We start from the raw sequence: 4,998 nt of genomic DNA, 5'->3' as shown, positions 1-4,998 counted from the left end.
GCTCATTGGTTCTTCTCTCCTGCTGCTCACAGATAAACTGTACAGTGAGGCTCTGAACGTGCCTAAGACAGATGGATTTGTCCATTCAAAACAGAAGTGGGATTTTTACCTAGGGGGGGTCTATGCTTGTAAATTTCCCAATCACAATTAAGTTCTGGAAAGTTCTCCAATTTGGGGGGAAAATGTATAGCCAGCCTTCTTCAGTCTTTAAAGGTAGAATAAATGTTTCTCCTTGGAAATGCTTGGGTGAAATTACTATCTGGTGTGGAAGTCCAAACATAATGCTAGGAGCATCATAAGTGTACCACTTTTCTGTTATTACTCTAACAATCCCAAAATTAGTGGCTTAACACAACACAAATGCAGTGCCTGGGAGTCAGAGGCTGAATGGCCTTGTATGGGGTTAAATGGCATTGTATGGGCAAGGCATGGCCAGGCAGGGTTTTACTTCTGGAGGCTCAACCTTTCCCAGCACCTAGAAGGTGTCCCTGCTCTCTGGTCTGTGGACACATCATGCTGGCCTTTGCTCCGTTGTCATACCTGATTCCCTGACCATGACCCCTCCGCCTCTCTCTTAAAAGGATCCTTTGTGATCGATCTGGTCCTGGTCATTATCTCTCCATCTGAAAACCCTTCATTGAATTACATCCACAGAGTTCATTTTGCCAGATCAGTGGACATTCAGTCACGGACCTCTGTTGGAGGTTCAATACTGAATTTCCATTCTCTCTGACTTTTGAAGAGTTAGGTTATTTCAGTTGTCACACATCTGAGACTCTGACTTTCCAGAAAAATTCTATGTAATGTTACTAGTTCATATGCACATAGATTATAGCTGAGAGGAAGAAAGGAAAAAAAAAAAAAACAACCTCTGTGGTAAGAATTTCCTACCCCAGGGCAAATGCTCCAGGAAGGGGAAGAAAATATTGCAAACAGGAAAAAAGATAAAACAGCACGCATTTTTTTTTCAAAGTTGGCAGTTCCATCTTCCCGCTTACCAAACATTAAACTGTGTGCATTTCCCCTCCCCCTCTCAAGCTTTCTCAGTGAATCAATCTGATTCGGATAACGAGATAAGATCCTCAAGAGCGAGAAAGGCTTGAAGACATGGGCCGTGACAATGAGTGGACAGTGGCTGTCCTCCCTTCTGTCGATGACTCACCAGATATCTGAAAAAAAAAAATCAAAGAAATGTCATTTAAATCGTGATACTGTTTTTCCATCACACGAAGCTGTTAACACTGTAGGTTCTGATGACAGACAGAACGGGGCTTAAATTCTCTGCCAGGCAAATGTCAATAATGTTGGCTAATTTTCTTAGTCATGTCTGTATTCTTTTTTCCACTTGATGTTATAATGACATGAGCTTTTTTTTTCATGTCATCAAAAACTCTTGATGATGAGGGGAACAAAATGGCTTAGTGGATAAAGATGTTTGCCAGCAAGCCTGAAGACCTGATCACAATCCCCAAAAACTACGTAAAGGGAGAGGGAGAGAACAGAGCCAACTCCACAGCTATCTTCACAAATCACACACACACACACACACACACACACACACACACACACACACACACACACATACACACACACGAGGGGGCGGACACATTGTTTAATTTTGCTTTTCTTTATTTTTATTCTCTTTATCCTTCATTTCTGAGATGGCCTGGACTCAAACCTTCTGTGCATCTGAGAATAACCTTGAACTCCTGACCCTCCTGTCTTCCCCTCCCCAGTACTCAGATTATACTGTGACCTGTGTCAGCACACCTGGTTTAAGCGCTACTGGCTACTGAACCCATGGCTTCTTGCATGCTAGGCAAGCATACCATCAACTGAGCCACACTCCCAGCCTGAAAAAAAAATTACTAGTCATTTATTTTAATGCCTGCTTGATGCTAATATCAAAACTAAGCTCAAGAGACCTGCAAAGTTTCAGGGAGACCTGGTTGCTGGGCTGAGCACAGCATTTCACCATTGCCGCCTCAGTTCTTCAGACTCAGCTCCCACGCCCCAGTCTGAGACTTCAGGTGTGATTTTCACAGATAGGCTCCCTGTGCTCTCAACTGAGAACAAACCACAAGCTTTAACCAGCTGTATAAGAGGCGATTCAATGACTTCCACACCATAGAATTCACAAAATAGAGGAAAGAGTGTGCTTTTTCTCTCAACACTCCCATCTTCTACCCTCAAGCCCCACATCTCAGCTTTCCCAACTCCCACCTTCTCTTCTTAAGAACAAGCATTTAAATTAAGGCTCCAAGAGTTTATCATCATCCACTGTGCCGTGAGAATCACCATAAGAGAAGTGTGTGTACATCTTGTAAAGGCTTCTCTCTGGAAAATCTCAAGGCCCTAGTTTCTTCCTGCATGTACTTTTTGGTACCAGACCGCAGGAGACAGAGCAGAAGAATGAGAAACGATCAAGAGAAAGAAATTGCTCAAGCAGAAACACAAACCCTGCAACTGTCTTTTACTGTTGTCTATTAAGAATCAGGGAATTTCAGGAAGAAAGAAAGCAGGATGGGATGGCATAGACCAATCATGTGATAGCCAAAAGCCAAAGGCTTAGCAAGCTTCAGTAAGTTAGAGCCCCTGTAAGCCATGACAACCGCAAACCTGTAACTTAGGCTTACTCAAAAATTACGTATCTGTCTACAAAGGCTATTCAAGTAAACATCGTCTGCTCAGGAGCATTTCTCAGTCTCAAAGGGCTGGGGTGTAGTTCAGTGGTTAAGTGCTTGCCCAGCATGCTCAGTCCCTAGCACTGAAAAAGGGGATGCAGCCTGTAAACTGCATGTTTCTACTTTCACATCCTATCATTATGTTGATATTTATCTTGAAAATTTTCACTTCTACTTACATTATGTCATCAACATAAAAACCACCATATGTATCATGTAAGAGCTAACCATTTTTGTTATAATTTTACCAATTGTACAAAAAATTAGACATGGGTGTTTGAAAGCAAAGTACATACAATATCAAACAAGTGATCTACATGTTCAGTGGTTAGTATGTTAGCATACTTTGTATGCATAAAGAAACATTAGTGGCCTTTTATTTGTTGCCAGGAATCAATTCTAAATCTCACTGGTCACATTCATGTAAATAACACTTACTAAGCCCTACACTTAACACCCAAAGCCGAGTCCTAAACACTTCACAAATATTACTCTATTTAATTCTCTCTACAACCCTATGCAGAATAGTATCTTTACTATTCCCGTTTTACATTTCCCCTTCTTAGCCAAAAGGACTAGGTAAATTTCCCAAAGACACACATGTGACACATGATGGAAGCAGGAATAAGACCCAGGAAACCTACCTTCATAGTTGGGTACTTGGTTAGTTAGACTTTCATTTTCTAAGCCCTTTCTAATGCTCTGTCTTGTCTTCAATATATCGTCCAATAAGTATTCATCTGTCATTTATTTTCTCCTTCAATTTCACACACTTATTATTACATTGAGGTTTGTTGTCGTTTTGTGTGTGATTATTTAATAAATAAACCATCTGCTCTAATCTAGTTTTTATTAATAATACTGCTCTCTGCTGCCCACTACAGACAATTTTGTGAAACCAATTATTAAGGCTTTCAAAATTATATTTGATAAATTCAGTTAAGAGCTTCACTTTGAGATTTTGAACACAACATAAGTTATGCACTTGCACACTTAATTAATGTCATCTATAAATTTATTAAACATTACATAGTTGGGCATTTTAATTCCAGAATTCAGGAAGCAGAGGCAGGCAGAGGCAAATAAATCTCCCTAAGTTTGAAGCCAGCCTGGTCTACATAGCAAGCGCCAGGATACCCAGGATTACATAGAGAGACCTTGTCTCAAAAAAAAAAAAATTACAACTGATTACCTAATGGAGAGTGTGGGTGTCCTAGCCAGACGACATGTTATTTAAAAGAGTAATAATGAATCTTCTGAATTGCTGAGGAGCTTTAATACAAAGAGTATAAAGAAAATGAAACGTAAGAGATTCCATGCCTCATTTCAGGAAAACTTGAAGATTGCCATCCTTGTGGTACTGTGGAAAAGAAACTCAGAGATGGAATTTGGTGTGCGGAGAAACTTTAGGCCATCGTTTGTACAAATGAAGGGATAGAGGGAGGTGGTAGAACAGGAGGAGAACACTACACAAGACTCAGGTAATCCCATACAGGGTTCCAGAGTGTAAATCATTCTTTAGAGTTGTCCTCTATTGGCCCCAAATGACCAGGTTTAAAGCTTCACACTCGTCAGTCACAATAGATGGCTACAGGAAGACCTGAGTGTGACATTCCAGAAAAGTTCTGAACTGTGGGCAACACCATCAAAACTGGAATAGCAAAATTCTTTACTGAAAGGGGTCACGTGACACCTTGCAGTGTCTGCTATGAGAATAAATACTGGAAAGTAATCAGATCCAATTCTGTGTTCAGACACAGTGCTTTTCTGTGCTACCAACTGTATTTATGCCCCCAGAAGCCGAATAAATGGGAGAGCTTGCTTAATGCTATCTTGAAGTATTTTCTGCTTTAAGATATTTCCTACTTAAAGCAGTTTTTACTTATGGGTGGTAATTGGGAATTCCAGAAAAATACAGAAGTCAACCACTACCACCAAAAAAAAAGAAAAGAAAAGAAAAAGAAGAAGAAGAAAAGAAAATGAAAATCACTGCCACATATCTTGGCTAAAAACTAACAATGTGGCAAAATATTCTAGATTCAGATAATGATCATCTGATCTTCAAGAATTACTAAGACTGAAAAGTTGAAAAAGAACATTCCACGTGAAATTATCTTAAATGCCTCAGATAGTATTCAATTGATAAATAAATTCCTTGTGGCCTTCTTGCAAAATAATATAAAACATGAAAACCACAGCAGTCACAAAAGCTTGTGTTTTCCTGAAATTTCATTCGAATTTCATTGGCTCCAGATTTCTAAAAGGGAATGATAAATGTTCTGTTGAATTATTATGGTTTTAGTCTCCCAGGGAG

Source organism: Peromyscus californicus, unplaced genomic scaffold (genome assembly GCF_007827085.1).
Source record: "Peromyscus californicus insignis strain IS unplaced genomic scaffold, ASM782708v3 Scaffold_16__1_contigs__length_79575227, whole genome shotgun sequence".
NCBI classification, from domain to species: Eukaryota; Metazoa; Chordata; class Mammalia; order Rodentia; family Cricetidae; genus Peromyscus; species Peromyscus californicus.
This window is presented reverse-complemented; position numbering follows the sequence as displayed.